Consider the following 17,715-nt stretch of genomic DNA (forward strand, 5'->3'; position numbering starts at 1 on the left):
TAATAGGGGTAGTAGGTTCCTAATTAATTTTTAATCTTTGCTATGGGCTAGAATGTACTCAAAGTTGACAAAGTCTACATCATTCCATCCTCAGATAGATGGCCAAAAAAAGGTTGTCAATAGAATGATTATCTATATTGTTAAAATGTATCACTTCAAACACCCATGTACATGGGATGAGACCTGGCCTTATATGAAACATGGCTAAAACCATACACTCCACACTACTATAGAACACAGTCCATTTCAGGTTTGTCTTGGGTATCAACTATTAGCACCTGTAGATGCAACGCTACCCATCTTGCAATCTAGTTAGCCACTAAATACTGAAAAGGAGGTAGATAAAGTAGAAAAAAATATTGAAAAGATCAAATAGTTACAACAACAAGTTCATGTTATTTTAGAGTAGAGCAATAATAAGTATAAGAAAAGACATGACCAACATAGAACTCCCCATCATTTCCATATTGGTCACAAGGTATGGCTACACCTCTAGAAGAAGCACCTCCAAGGACCTAATAGAAAGCTTTGTCCTATTTGGTATGACCTATATACCATTAAGAAACAATTTCGTGGGAATGCTTTTGAACTTGATTTGCTAGAATTTTTGGGATTACATCCAATTTTTAATATGGAATTGTTGCGACCTTATTTCCTCCATTATTAGACATCTCTCAAGCTACTAAACATATTCATGCTATCGAATTGAATCCATCCACTATTACTCCATTATAATGTGATTATGTCACCAAAGTTATGCTGAAATCTTTGTGAAATTAGAAAATTCCTCTATATAGGGTGGTTCGAGCTAGTCAGTTCTCTCATCAAGGCAAGTGGTTAATGAAGGAATAGATTGGGGCACAATTCCCTCACCTATTGCAGAAGATTGATGCAATGGGGCCCATTGCCTCTTAAAGGGGGAGGAATGACCCAACTTATACAAAAGATCATATGTTTGAAACTATTTTGTTCATATTTTGTAAAAGTTTTTCTAGGTCTTTTTAATTGGCTTTTTCAGAGGTCTTTTGCTCAAAATTTTAAGTTGAAACTTTCATTGGTCCCTGAAATTGGATAGCCAAAGGCTTGTGGTCTTAGGGACTGAAATTAGTTTTTTAGTTCTTCTTTCCATTGGTGTAAGTGGTTTTGAAGTCCGAGCTCTAAGTCAAAAGTTTTGACCTTGACAAGTTGAGGTAATTAAACACCTAGTTTTGAATAGTTTTAGTTAAATATTGTTATTTTTATTATAGCCACATATACATTTTGAATTTATGGCTATGGTGACTTTTTATATTCCATCATTGTATATATTCTTATATTTTTGAAAAATATGATTGCTTTTGGTTTGCATACAACTCTTTTGAGTTTTTGCAAGTTTTTCCAAAAATTGAACATTGATATCAAAGGTAATTTTTTTCCATCAGATATTGTGTTTTCAGCCCATTTTTAAAATCAGATCATTTTATATCTTTCTAAATCTCCATCCTCTCTTCATACTTATTTATTTTTCCCTCTATCTACATCTTGACCCCTTCTTCTATCTTTTCCTATTGAGAACTATTATGTTTCACTCCTATAGTCTATTTTCAATACGTCTCCAATTCTTCTTTTCTCTTAAATTACATGTAATAATATCTCAAAATATTAAAAATTCATAAAGAAACATTATAGCAAAGTCAATCGTAGCTTGATATTTTGAAAATTTTTTATAATAAATTTTTATTTACAAATACTCAATTTTCACCTTTCCAAATTTTAATAAAGTAAATAAAATATGAAAAGGACACGAGGGAGAAGTGCTAGAAAATGAAACTCTTTTACTCTCTTCTATGGCATGGATCTAAGTCATGTGAGGTATCCCCTGAAATATGCCGAATGTCAGTCTTGGCCGGAAGGAAACGGTTACTATCTAACATGATTAAGATTGTAACAAATGTAAAGGGAATGGTTAGCAGCCTTCTTCATTAAGATTGGCGATCCTATTGGTTCACCTTAACACTAAGGTTCTTTTATACGTTCCCAACGATTGAGAGACTCACCTATTATTCTACTTTTCCAGAATCACCTATCCATCTCTAATGTGAAGGGGTTAAGTAAGGAAATATTTCAACGTTTCTACCAAGATTGATAGTGCCCCAAACCCCATTATAGTGAAACAGTTTTTCGATTTCTATCCACCCAGTTCAGCATGCCAGTTAGTAGTGAAAGAACATTCATACGATAAACAATTCAAGATAAAAAAGAAACCAGTTTGTGCATTCTTGTAGAAAAACAGTTTTGAGCGACAGAAATAAGCAGTTGGTTAACAAATATGGTTTCGAAGGCAGTAGAAATGAAGTTGGTTGAACTGTTTGAGGAGGCGAAGGAGGCTGCAGATAGAGCAGAAGAGAAGACATGTGTTGACTTATTATAAGGCACCCCAATGAGGTTATTAGAACTCAAGCCAAGAAATTGTTTGAAGAATGGAAGAAAAGTATTTCCTCAGAAATCAATGATAGTAATGAAAATGTCAGTACTGAGAAGAAGACCATAGAGAAAGATATGACAACTAAACCAGAGAGAGGAGAGGCCTCAAGGTCTAATGCTGAAAAGAGAATCAATGGAGGAGAAGACAAAGAAAAGGCTAAACTGGAAAAGAGAAAATATCAGGCAGAAGAAAATGAAATGTCCAGATCTTCCAATGTTAAGCCAGAAGAGGATAGAATGCCCAATTTTGATAGGAAACTTAAGATAAAATTTGTACACAGGACACCCAATGTTGAGAATCCAGAGTGCAAAAAGGCTAGGGTTGATAAGATAATTAAAATGGAAGAAGATATAATTCCGGATGATCCCCCTCAAAGGCCTCTAAATGTTCCCAAGTGCAATGACCCACCTAGAGATAAGTACAGGGAGCTTGTAGCAAATGCTTTAAACAGAGTTTATAGTGAAGCTAAGGGGGAAGACTTGGAAAGAGCATATAAATGTGATCCTGGTATGGTTGCAGAAAAAATAGAGACTGCATTGTTTAAGAAGTTGAGCAATAAAGATGGGCCTCAGAAGATGAAGTATAGGTCAATACATCTCAATATGAACGACCAAAGGAATCCTGACTTTAGGAGGAGGGTTCTTTTAGGGGAAGGGGAGCCTGAAAGACTTTATAACATATCAGCAGATGAAATGGCCAGTGATGAACTTAGATTGAAGAGGAAGGATAAAAGATAAAGCTCTTTTTGAGTGTGAAAGAGGAATTAGTCAAAGTGCTACAACTGATCAGTTCAAGTGTGATAAGTGTGGGCAAAGAAAGACTACTTATTATCAGATGCAAACAAGGAGTGCAGATGAACCCATGACTACTTTTGTCACTTGTGTAAACTGTAACAACCATTGGAAGTTTTGTTAAAGTCAACTGTTAACAAATGCTCATTTCGAGTTAGTTTATTGTGCTAATAGAGTGAAGTAATTGAATTGATTTTGTTCTTTGAATTCAATCAATATTCCAATGAGTGCTAAGTGTTCCATTTATTCTCATGAGAGATGGATTCATGTTGAATCACTACTCATAAATATGGGTCAATGAGTTTGACTCAAAAATCACAGTTAAATCCTAATAGCAATATCATAACTCAATCAATATTATTAGAATTGTACACAATTGTAACTTATGATTTAAATTTGATATTATTATTTTTTTAAATAAAATATTATAATGATAAAATTAATATATTTATGTCATTTTTAATTTAATTTTGTGTTCAATTGATGAGAGGGTTTGAGATACATACATAAAAACTTAAGAATTTACATTTATAGCTTAAAAAATTAAATGTGTTTGTTTTATTTTCACATTAAGATCCTCGTTTAAATATGTTCAGTAAAATTATACCGTTTGTTTAACACTCTGAAAAGGAAAATAGAATACTAAAAATATGGATGAATTATTAGGTGTAGAAGACTCTTTGAATCGCAACAAAACCCAAATTTTTTGTGCCTATTGACATTGTCATACATCTACAACATTTTTAACAAAATGTTAATCGTCTTTATCATCAATTTGAGTTACTTTGACATGTCATGAAAAACTATATTAAACATAAAGCTTTTCCCTCACATGAAAGATTATGTTATTTGTTGGAAATGTGACATTGTAAATATCACATAAAATTGTAATAGATTCCAAAATCAAGCTCATGTCTAGATATAAACGTTTAATGTGTGTAAGTAAATACAACTTAACATAAACAAACCATAGCTTATCATGAAATCAAATGAACTTTATAGATATAAAATATTATATAATATAAAAAATAATTTTAACTTTTTTTTTCCATAGAATTTGTATGTATCTATTCTTAGAGGTAGTTTCTTTGTAGTAGACTACATATACATATTGTATCAACCTAATAAATCAGATGTTATCATCTTAATTCATAAAACATCCTCATTTTGGTAGCAACCATGTATAGAACATATATAAGTATACATTTAAACATTTATATAAGATAGAGTAAATAACATTCCATTCTTATGCATATTACATCTATTTAAAATATCAAACAACTTTATTAGTCCTGCCTATATAGGTGGAGACATATGTTTTCGCCTCATTTTCTACTATTAGTTTGCCTGCAATTCAAAAATATTAAATTACAATTGTAATGTTTGCACAGTGTTTGTGTAATTTTTAATTTATAAAAGGTTGCTTCTTTTTTCTAATTGGCTTATCATATTTTTGCTAGTGGTTTTATTATTTTTCTTTTCAAAACATTCAAAATATTGTATGGCCAATAAAAAATTAAAAGTCATAAAGAATTGTAATGTAATGTATGTTAATTTTCGTCCAAGATATAATTGTGTTGCCTCTATTCTAAAAATATTAAATTACATTTGTAATGTTTGAAGACATTTTTTTAATTTTAATTTTTTAAAGATTGTTTCTTTTCCCTAATTGACTTAGCATATTTTTGCTAGTGATTTTTTAATTTTTCTTTTCAAAACATTCAAAATATTTTTTCCTCCTACCAATTTTAGAAAGCTAAAGAAGTTTCTATTGCAAACATCCAAATTAATAATGTATTTAAAATTATAACATTATGAAATAATAAATTTTATATTATTATATCAAACTCAATAACATTATAAAATTAATTTTATAATATTATATCAAATTTAATATTGGCTCGATGAAATCTAATCCATACAATAGAGGTGGGAAAAATGTAATTAATCAAAAGACTCTAGTTGTCTTCTATGCCAGTAGTCTTGTTGAAATACAAGAATTTTACTTCATAATTTTATGAGAATTCAATATCTCTCACAAAATAATTTATAATCAGTTTGTTTTTCTAAAGACAAAAGTTCAAGAAATTTTTTTTTGGGTTTGAATTATTGTTGCACATAAAGTACAAACCAAAACAATGATTAAGTACTTACAGACTCAATTTTGTTTTCATACTATCATGTCTATCATTTTGTTGATTGGGATTATAAAAAAAATCCAATTTGAATCAATCATGTATGCAATAAGTTTACTTTTGTTTCAAATTTTTTAATGGCATCGAGAACAAACCAACTCTAGTTTGAGAGTTTCACTAGCAATAAATGTTTCAAGGCATAGTTTGCATTGACTTGTATTGTGTTCTGCATAGAAGCCAATTCAAGAATTGGGAGAATGCAAGATTGTCCATATAATTACATAGAATTGATTTTTAAATAAATTTTGCATTATCCTAGTTGAATTAAATAGACTCATAAATGTATGGGCATTTATTCAAGTTTGGTTAGGAATGAATTTAGATGGAGTATATCATCAAGCTTGAAAGATACCATTGGTTACATGAGTGGAGTTCCTTGGCTAAACAGGTATTGGTTATTACTCGACGCTTGTCTTCCTTCCTATTGTTGAGCATTTGGATCTGATTTATGTTTTAAAATTTATTGGGTGTAAAATAAGTTTGAAGAGAGATCGATTTCAAGAATCATTAGTTATTTTTAGTTGTATTTGACTTGCAATGAGTTAGGATGGATGAGTGGGACAAACTTGCATGAGCTTATATTTAAAAGGCACCAAATTCAAGATTTGGTTAATCAAAAGTCATATGACAATATTGAAAATGAAATTAGCTTTTTTATAAAAATGTGTAAGAGCTTTGTTGATTTTACAGTAAAGTAGAGTGAGTGTTATAAAGTGAAAAGAGAATATACAGATTTAGGATTGTCCAATACACCTTTGCATTATAAAGAAAAATATTAATATTATAGGAGGTCTTAATATATAATATAGTTTATTATGAATATTAACTATTTATTGTTATTAGTTATAAAATTTGTATATCTGTTTTAATCTTAAATCTTTTTTATTAGGTGGGACTCAAGCTATATCACAGTTGTTGTTTATCTTAGAATCATTTTTTATTCTACATTATATATATTGTACAAAAGTATTGGAATATCATTGTATCTATATTATTTACTTTTTTCTATATGATAATATTTTACTTCTAATTTCTCAAAAAAAAAATAGTATTGAGAGATGTCCACAATCCATAAAATTAGGTGAATGTTATTTTTAAATCAAATTGTAGGTAAAATTTATTTAATATCAAAAATTTACTATCTATATTTTTCTATATATTCAAAATTTAAAATTTAAATTATATTAATAATATTAAAAAATATTTATAAAATAAATCTTTTAGAAAAGTTATTTCTCTACTAATAATTTGGAAAAAATTAATCATAAAAAGCAATAATTATAAAAGAATATTTGACATATAATAATTATGAAATGATAAATTATACTAAATTTTTAAATATCTGTATATTGAAATTAAACTTATAAAAGGGGTTGGGGGATACAAGATCACCCTGCGAGAGACTTCAAGCGGCCAAAGCTGAAACTAAACACACGACATCAGCCGAGAAAAGAAACTATTCATAAATAAATAAAAACATATATAGCAACCTCAAGTTTCCAAAGCAGTGGCGGCCGAGGGTGGAGGATCATCTTTGTCATTGAAAACCCAATCATTTGTGGGATTGGGGGCGGGCTAGGCATAGACCAGCCATCATCAGGAGCAACAGCAGCAGGGGGATCAGTGGCAGCCTCCGCATCTTTGACCTTAGGCCACGAAGGAGAGATCGCCTGTGCCAGGCGGGGCCATTTGCCAGCATTATCTTGACGAGTGCTAGGAGGAGGAGCCGAGGACCAGCCAGAGCCACCATGGGGTGGGGAGGCAGAGTGGCGCCTCCAGCTACCAGCCCCACCATTGGGAGAGTGGTGACTGGAAGCTTGTGAGTGTGGAGTGTGCGAGTGGCAGCCTAAGGAGTGGCGCCACTGCCGGTGGCCATGAGGTGTTGAGGTGTCTACCGAGGCATCTGGAGATACTCGAGCCATAGTGCAAGGGGCATTGCCCCAGTGGTTGAGCAGCTCATGCAAGTGAGCAACTTCCAGGGCACCTTTGTTAGCTTGCACCTGTATCTGCATAATAACATTGTTACAAATACAAGCTTTAGTGTACATTGTTAACATCCAAAAAGCTATGTGTGAATAAAACAAGATTTCTATTTTCCACAGAGTAAACAAAATTCATCCTGAATGTATGCCAAATCTGGGAGTACTTTCTGGGAATTTTGGGGGAATCACCCAGCAAGATCATGTGCCATGAAAATGGTTTGGGCCATTAAAAGTTTATTTTTTTTAATAGAACAGGACTATTCATCAAAAAAAAATTAACTTATAATTTAAATACTTGATGATTAGTTTGAATTTTTTTACTTTTTATTTTTAAATGTAAGATTGATATGCAAACAATTGTCAATTTAAACCCAATTTTCTTATATTAAGATTAAAACATTCTAATTTTACTGTCACTCTAAAATGCTTATAGACATTACTAAAGTTCTAATCTCAATAATTATAAATTTATTATTATTCCTCGATTATCGCCTCCTACAGATAAAGAAAATTGATTTGAACAATTTGGATAGAGGATACAAAATTGAAAAACACAATTTCTCTTGAACAATTATATTACATACAATTTTTTAAAGTTCAGAAGTAGATTATAGATCTAGATAAAATTAAAATGTTTATTATAACAGAGCTGTTTAATGGAAAACTATGGTTATACACTAATTGATTATTACATTTTGGATGATTTAATAGATCGGGGAAAGTCACTAAGATCTACATATGCCAATTTTTATTCCTTATGAAGGATCTCTCTGCATATTAGCATTTGATCTACATTCCCTATATGCATTTCACCTCACAAAAGCACCCAACCAAAATTTCCAAAATAAAATTTAGCAACAAATACACTATAAAAATCCAAGCGAAAAATTAAATTGCAAGACAAATGAATTAGATTTGTGTTTTATTATTGTAATCACTTGATTCTTGACTGTTCTTCAGTTGTTCCTTATCAATGTTATAGCCAATATTATCTAGTACAATCTCTATAACACATATTTAAAAATTTACAATAGATATAATGTACAGACCCAAGTCTTCTTCGTAGGACAATGAATCAACTGTAAGATTGAATGAACATATACTCAACTGATCCAGATAGCAGCCACATTTTCCAGTAGGCCTACAGTTCTAGCAACAAAACTGAAAGCATCCAATCTAATACTATTTTATCCAATCTATAAATCTTAGATTCTTCAATGTTGGAAATTAAACGTCAAATGCCTGTAGGTTGTCCTCGAGCCCCATGCCCATCTACCCTGTCAAGTCACCACAAGCATCCATGGTCAGTAGACATTTATTTTTGGTAGGTAAGTTTTGAAATTTGAACATTGAAGGAATGTTTCTACATTTATTTTTTAGTAGAGAGTTTGCAGATCAAGCAGATTAGAGAGAAGTTCAGCAGAGAAGAGAAAATGAAGAAGAAGAAAGTGGTTAGCAGATCCACTTGTTGCAGAGACAGAAGGAAGTATGTTCAGTGTCTCCAGTTGCACATGACTCTTTTGTTCATTCTATGAGTTTGTTGTTGTTTGTTTTTGTCCTGTTGAAGTAGTGATTGCTCCAGGCACCATTGTATGCAGCCATTAGAGTTGCAGGTTTAAAGTTTATTAAAGTTTGAAGTATTATCAATTTAGGGTTATTTTAGGTTTTTTTGGTTGAAGCCGAATGCTCCCAGATTTTGTAATAGTTTAATGAAAGATTGAATAGAAAGCAAGAAAGCATACTTGAATCTATTGATCTTCTCTTGTATGTTGCATTTGAGAAATTTTTTTGAAAGCTTAAAGCTTTGGCTCTCTGGTTTTAATGGTGAATGCATTCACATTAGAATTTTCTAAGTTATAAACTTTAGTTGGAGTCAAGCTCACTCGACATCCATTAGTGCCGAGCATTTCATTGTGGCCGAGTATTGCCTTTGTGTGCCAAGCTTACTCAGCTTCCTTGTGTCTAGCTAACTCAGCACCTATATTCTTTCTATCACTCGAAAACTATCCTAGCTCTTGGCACCTTCAGGTGACAACCAAAACTAGCACTCGACACCTTCAAGTGCCGACTAGTTTTTTAAGTGCTGAGTATAAATTTTAGGTTTAGGGTTGTGAGTTGTTGAAATTTACATTAATATTTCTCACATGGTATCAGAGCTTTGAGGCCCCACATCCACATTGAGCCAAGGCTTTTTTTTTCTTTGGATATTTATCATGGTAGGAGATGCAGGAAAGATATGGCAGTAGCCACCATCATTTAATGGACAGAATTATGATACATTTGCAAAGAAGATGAAGACCATTATGGTTGCAAATGATTTGTGGGAGCTCATAATTAATGGATTCAATGATGTAACAGATCCAACTCAGTATGCTACTCTCACAAATGCATAAAAGACTCATTTGAAAGAGTCAAGGAGGAAAGATGCAAAGGCATTAAGTCTTATTGAAGCAGCAATGACAGAGACAATATTCCCAAAGATTGCAGCAAAAAATTATGCAAAGGAAGCTTGAGATATCCTTGAGAAAAACTTCAAGGGGACTGATAAAGTCCATACAGTAAAGCTACAAAATATCAAGAGGGAGTTTGAGAACCTTCAAATGAAGGAAAATGAATTAGTTGCAAACTTCAGTTCAAGAACCTCCAATGTGATTAACCAATTGAAGTCAAATGGAGAAGACTATCAAGAGTAGAGGATAGTGGAAAAGATATTGAGGAGTTTACCTCATAAATATGATCATTTGGTCATGACAATAGAAGAGGCAAAAGACCTCACTGCTTTGACAATGGATGAGTTGATGGGTTCTCTTCAAACCCATGAGCATAGGATCAATAGATCCACATCTTCTACCCAAGAGCAAGCATTCAAGGCTCACTCAAATCCAAGAGGAAGGGGGAGAGGAAGAAATGGCTCAGGCAAGAACTCCAAAGGTAGAGGCCGAGGAAATGGAGGACAAAGAAATGTTGCAACAGAAAGCTTAGGAAGAGCAGATGGAGCAAGTAGCTCACAAAATACTTCAAGAGGAGGTAAGAAAAACTACAACTCAAATAAGAGTAATGTAGAATGCTACTACTATCATAAATATGGGCATTATGCAAATGAATGCTGGAAGAAGTAGAATGATCAGTCAGGACAAGCAAATGTGGCTTATGTGAACATGGGAAGTGGACCCAATGATGCTGCCTTCATAATGTGTAATTTTGGTGAAGAAGGAAGCCCTGAGGTTTGGTACCTCGACAGTGGATGTAGCAACCACATGAATGGTAATGAAACCTTTTTTTCATTCATTGACAAGAGTTTCAAATCAAAAATTAAGATGGGTAACAATGGAACCTTACCAGTTGTGGGCAAAGGATCTATTATGGTTCGCACCAAGAAAGGTGAGAAAAGAAAAATACAAAATGTGTATTTCTTCCTTGATATGAAGAACAATTTGATGAGCATTGCTCAGCTCATTCAAAATGGATACAAAGTGCTGATGGAGAATGACATGTGTGTCATTCATGAAAAGGATGGGAGCAAGAACCTACTTGTAGCAGTTCAAATGACAAAGAATAGAATGTTTCCCTTGAAGATTGAGACATGTTTCTCATCTCAATTTTGTGTTGCACCTCACACACAATTAGCTCTAAGGAGTGTGATTGAAGACCCCTCACGGCTATGGCACCTCAGGTATGGTCATTTTGGCTATGTTGGTTTAAATTTATTGTCAAATAAAAGAATGGTAGAAGGTTTGCCGCGTATAGGGAATTCATGTGACAAATGTGAGGCTTGTATTTTGGGTAAGCAACATAGGCTTCCCTTTAATTCTGGAAATTTTAGGAGGGCTAGATATCCATTAGAATTAGTGAATACTGACCTAATCAGTCCTATGAAAGTTACTTCCATTGGGGGGAGTACTTATTTCATGACATCCATTGATGATTTCAGTTGTAGGACATGGGTGTATTTCTTAAAGAATAAATCTGAAGCATTTGATAAATTTGTAAAATTTAAAGCCTAGGCTAAAAGAGAATGTGGACACTATAACAAGGTCCTTAGATCAGATAAAGGAGGGGAGTATACTTCTAATTCCTTTGTAAACTTTTGCAAGAAACATGGCATAAAGAAAGAGCTCACAGCCAGCTACACACCACAACAGAATGGAGTGGCTGAAAGAAAGAATAGGACCATTGTTGAAATGGAAAGGAGCATGATGAAAGAGAAAAGTCCCCCAACTAAATTTTGGGGAGAGGCTATGGCAATAGCAGTTTACCTAATTAATAGGTGTCCTACAAAGGTAGTCCGTGATAGAATTCCAATGGAAGCATGGTCATGAAGAAGATGGATAGTTGAACACTTAAGGGTGTTTGGATGTGTTGCATATGCACATGTCCCTAAAGACCAAAGGAAGAAATTGGATGACAAGGGTGTGAAGTGCATCTTCACAGGGTACAACTCAGAATCAAAGGCATACAGATTGTATGACCCATTGAACAACAAGATGATGCTTTCAAGAGATGTGGAATTTCTTGAAAATCAGTCTTGGTATGGTTCAATTAATGAGTCACCAAGCACTTCTAGTAAAGTTCCAATTATGAATGAAGAGGATACTGATGAATACTAAGAAGAAGGAGAAAATAGAAGAAAAAGAAAGCAGGTTCAGTCATTTCCAAGCTCTTCTAGGCATGATCGAGTGTCAGTGTCGAGTACCAGTGAAGGCCGAGCTAGTCGGCAATGCAACAACAGTGAAGATTCTAATCCTACACTCTCCTCCCTGTTACCAAGAAAGACCAAGAGTCTTAGGGAGATATACCAAGATGAAAGGTATGAAGATTATGATGAGATTGTTAATTTTGCATTATTTTTTCATAGTGATCTAGTATATTTTGAGGAAGCTATTAAGGAGAAGAAATGGTGTAATGCCATGGATGAGAAAATAGATGCCATAGAAAAGAATGAGACATAGGAGCTAACTGAATTGCCTCCCAAGAAGCAAGTGATTGGAGTGAAATGAGTCTATAAGACCAAATGTAATGTTGAAGGAAAGATTCATCGGCATAAGGCAAGGTTGGTAGTCAAGGGCTACAAACAACAGTATGGAAGAGACTATGATGAGACCTATGCCCTGGTTGCAAGAATGGAAACTGTGCATGCTATCACAACAATTGTAGCAAAGCACAAGTGCAAGGTATTTCAAATGGATGTGAAGTTTGCCTTCCTTAATGGTGTATTAAAAGAAGAAGTATATGTGGAGCAGCCACTTGGTTATGAAGTTGTAGGTGAAGAGAACAAAGTATATAGATTGAAGAGAGCTCTTTATGGGCTCAAGCAAGCTCCACGGGCATGATACAGTAGGATTGACTCATCTTTGATGAGCAATGGCTTTAGCAAAAGCAATGGTGAGCCCACTCTTTACATTAAGGCAAAAAATGATAATGTATTGATTGTTGTCTTGTATGTAGATGACTTAATTTTTACTAGAAATGAAAAGTGAATTTGAGATGATGGACCTAGGTCTCTTGAAATAATTTCTAGGCATAGAAGTAAAACAAATGCATGATGGCATCTTCATCTCTCAAGAAAAATATGCAGGGAAGATCTTGGAGAGATTTAAAATGCAGAATAGTAAGGCAGCCCCCACACCAACAGCAGTAGGTTTGAAGTTGAGAAAGGAAGACTCTAGCAAGAGAGTGGATCCAACACTATACAAGAGTATGGTTAGAAGTTTAATGTATTTGACTACAACTCGGCCAGACTTAATGCATGCAGTAAGTCTAATTTACAAATTTATGGAAACACCAAAAGATTCTCATTGGCAAGCGAGAAAGAGGATCCTAAGGTATGTGAAAGGTACCAAGGGATTTGGGATTTTGTATACTGCAAATGATGATTTCAAGTTTCTTGGTTACACAGATAGTGATTGGGCTGGAAGTTTAGACGATAGGAAGAGCACTTTCAGATACATGTTTCATATGAGATTGGGTGCAATTTCATGGGCATCCAAGAAGCAATCTATTGTTGCTCAATCTAAAACAGAGGCTGAATACATTGCAGCAAATGCAATAGCATGTCAAGCAATTTGGCTAAGGAGGATCTTGACATATTTGAATGAAAGGCAAGAGGATGGAACCACAATTTATTGTGACAACATCTCATCAATTGCATTGTCCAAGAATCTAGTCTTCCATGGGAGAAGCAAGTATATTGAGATTAGATATCACTTCATCATAGAGTTAGTGGAGAATGGAGATATCAAGATGAATTTTTGTAAGTTTGAGCAGCAGCTAGTAGACATCTTCACAAAGCCATTAGGCATTGGATCTTTTGTACACCTAAGAGAGAGTCTTGGTGTAGTTGATTTGGATAAGTTGTGATCCTTGTTTGTTTAGCTCGGGACAAAGGGGGAGTGTTGGAAATTAAACGTCAAACGCATGCAGGTTGTCCTCAAGCCCCATGCCCATCTACCCTGTCAGGTCACTGCAAGTATCCATGGTCGGCAGACATTTATTTTTGGTAGGTAAGTTTTGAAATTTGAACGTTGAGAGGGAAAGGAATGTTTCTACATTCATTTTTTAGTAGAGATTTTGTAGATCAAGCAGATTAGAGAGAAGTTCAGCAGAGAAGAGAAAAGGAAGAAGAAGAAAGTAGTCAACAGATCCACTTGTTGCAGAGATAGAAGGAAGTATGTTCAGTGTCTCCAGTTGCACATGACTCTCCTGTTCATTCTGTGAGTTTGTTGTTGTTTTTTTTTGTCCTGTTGAAGCAGTGATTGCTCCAGGCACCATTGTATGTAGCCATTAGAGTTGCAGGTTTAAAGTTTATTGAAGTTTGAAATATTATCAATTTACGGTCATTTTAGGTTTTTCTGGTTGAAGCCGAATGCTCCCAGATTTTGTAATAGTTTAATGAAACATTGAATAGAAAGCAAGCAAGCATACTTGAATCTATTGATCTTCTCTTGTATGTTGCATTTGAGAATTATTTTTTTGAAAGCTTAAAGCTTTGGCTCTCTAATTTTAATGGTGAATGCATTCATGTTGGAATTTTCTAAGTTATAAACTTTAATTACAGCCGAGCTCACTTGGCATCCATTAGTGTCGAGCATTTCATTGTGGCCGAGCATTGCCTTTGTGTGCTGAGCGTACTCGGCTTCCTTGTGCCGAGCTAACTCGACACCTATATTCTTCCTGTCACTCGGCACCTTCAAGTGCTGAGCAGTTTTTTAAGTGCCGAGTATAAATTTTAAGTTTAGGGTTGCGAGTTGTTGAAATTTCCATTAATATTTCTCACATTCAAATAATGAAAACTATGATTTGGTAATCTACATAAAATCAATTGAAAATGCAAAAGAAAATAAATTTAAATCTTTCGAAATAAAGATCTGAATTGAAATGCCTATATCATCACACAAATTTATTCTGATCAATATTTCAAATCATAATCTAACAATTTATCACTATCAAAATGTGTTTCTATAATAAATGGTATATTTGCATCAATTTCCAATCACACCACAAAATATTATTTCTAAAATTGATTGTATAAATTTGATCTATCTTACTTAAAAACAACCCTACCTCTATATTTATATCATAGATTAGTGTACTGCTAAAAGAATATCGTATCACATGAGATCTGACATGAGAATCCAAGCAGATCAAATAGCCAAGCACAACTTGCCCACTTCTATATAGATGTGTGTGTTCACATATGACACACATATTTATAGCATATGATAGCAAGCCATCCTTGGCTTCATTATCTGCTAAGGCCCTCCATGCAAAAACCCACATGAACGAACATGGGCCAATGAAAGAAGTAGCAGCTTGTCCTATCATACTCACATCAAAAACTCATAATAAAAGGTGGTCACAATCACATTGGAGGAAAGAAAGAAGAAAAGCTTAAAGGACAGCTAAATGGCCACTAGAAAAAGCTTGTGCATGATTTCTATCAATACAGAAGGTGCTATTTATAGAAAAATATGGGGATTATTCATAGTGTCTTGGAGACTCCAGTCTTATCCCTATTTACCTCAATTTATGTGCCATTCACATCTTTCCATGCAAAGATATATCTTTCATCTATGATGCCTGCTGCCTTATGAGGTCACTGTGCCTCAAAATAAGTTTAATCGTCAGCAATGCTTGGCTTCTGATAAGGCACATGTAATTCTTACTTTTAAGAATCAGCTTAAATTTATTTTTAAAGTGATCATGGTAAAAACATTTTGAAAGCATTTTGTTTAAATCATTTGATTGAAATTCATGCATGGATTTAGTTTGTCTCAGAAGCTGTTAAGTTCTGCCCTTAGTCTCACTCAGTCCAATTAAAGCTTAATTTGGAACAATTTAACAGTAGGATACCTTTAATGGTTTAAAGTGGTAATTTGGTCTGCTGGTTAACTTTAAAATTGTCTTTCATCTCTGGCGTTTGTGGGTATCGAAGAGGCATTCATGAATATTTTGATAGAATAAATTTAATGGGATTTGAATGAGTATTAATAAGTCAAATCTATATACAATAAACTTTAATTTCTATGAAATTTGTCTTTAACAAATATGTAATCATGCTTTGACAACCATGTTTAAGGAATGCTGACGTTTTGAAGGAGCCTACTACATTAATTTAGAAATTTAAAGATAAAAGTTGAATAATTAATAATTATTATATGATATAATCTAGATATAATTAATTATTTTTAACTATAATAACTTTGAGATAAGATGTTGCAGATCTTATATAAAAATTTAAAGTTGGGCATATTGTGTGTGGGAAATGTATATTTTTTTACAATTAAATTATTTTTTTATAGTTTTTTATTTAACATTGCAAATAAATTCAATGTTAGTGACACATTTGAGGAGAATACAACTTTGATATAAAGGATCATTAATCACTTGACCACTTAATTTGTTGGGCTCATTTTAAAAATGCATTTAATGATTGGAGCTCACTAAAGAGTTCTATTTTCTAAAAGTATGTAATGCATAGTCATATGACATGAGTCAAACTTTGACATTGGACTTAGTGCGGGTAATATGAGTACCATGTAGAATTTATTATCACTTAATCTTAGGGGCATATTTAATCATCCACCTAAAATGAAAACTGAATAAATTATGTATTAACTATTAGTGATTGGAGAATACAATAATTGTGGAAAGACTACTTAGTTTTTCTTGATCATTGTTGGTATTAAACTTCAAGCCCACCTTTTAACCTTTCTAATGTGAACAATGCTATAGGGGCTTGGGAAATAGGATCACCCTGCGAGTTCATACAACCATGGGTTGGACATCAACTATTCATCAAAAAAAAACTTTTAGAAAACATAGAAATCCTCAAGCTGCCAGCGCAGTGCTAGTCGAGGGAGGAGGACCCTTATCATCAGAACCCCATCCGAGGGTTGGATGAGTAGGCTTAGGGGGAGCCCATCCATCATCAGTAGAAACAACATTATCTTCATCTTTATCTCCCTCAGACCTGGGAGGAGAAATGACTAAGTCTAGCCAAGGAAACACCCACTTGGGGTCTGAGTGCGTAGAGGGCCAACTGGTAGCAAGAGCAGCAGGAGGAGCCATTGGTGGCTACCTCAAGCCAAACCTTTAGGGACGAGAGGCAGAGCTATGCCGACCACCAAATCCTCCAGAAGAGCGGCGGTGACCAAAAGCACCACCATTGGGAGAGTGATGGCCCTTCGAGTGAGGTGTGTGTGAGTGGTGAGTAGAACTACTATGTGCAATGCTATTTTTAAGGTAGACTCTAGTAAATTTTGTTGCCTCTAGATAACTACTTATTTCTTCAATATATGTTCAACAACCTTAGGGCACTATCAAGGAATAAATAATCCAACTATGTCAGTAACATAAGCCCATCCTACAGAACATAGGGGAACTATCAACATAAAAAGGGAAATATTTATATCAAGATTAACTATTTAGTTTTTGAATCAAACTCATTGACTCATGTTTCATTAGTAGTGACTCATAAGAAGCATTCTTTTATGAAAATGAAGCTAAGTCTTTTAACTCAAGTGCAGCTAACCATAAAGTTTCCTGCAATGTTAAGTCCACTTAGCTTGTTAACTCATTCACAAAACCTTCACCACGAGTTGTGTCTTACTAATTATCTACTATAGAACTTTAGCTCATCAATAATAAATGATAAATAATTTTCATAGAAAATCAAATTATAATATTGCTTTAGCTAATTATTTTTATTTCTTTTATTATGTTAGGCCTTTGATCTTTTAAGGTCTATTTTTTAAAATTTGAGATTCTAACATAAATCCACTTCC

General features: G+C 33.7%; 1 pseudogene; it reads left to right on the forward strand.

Moving 5' to 3' along the window:
- The first annotated feature begins 2,538 nt into the window (after positions 1 to 2,538).
- Positions 2,539 to 3,379, forward strand: LOC149564458 (transcription elongation factor TFIIS pseudogene; annotated as a pseudogene).
- Positions 3,380 to 17,715: the final 14,336 nt, after the last annotated feature.

This window comes from Cupressus sempervirens, chromosome 3 (genome assembly GCF_028749045.1).
Source record: "Cupressus sempervirens isolate cs-2001-9-10 chromosome 3, ASM2874904v1, whole genome shotgun sequence".
NCBI lineage: Eukaryota > Viridiplantae > Streptophyta > Pinopsida > Cupressales > Cupressaceae > Cupressus > Cupressus sempervirens.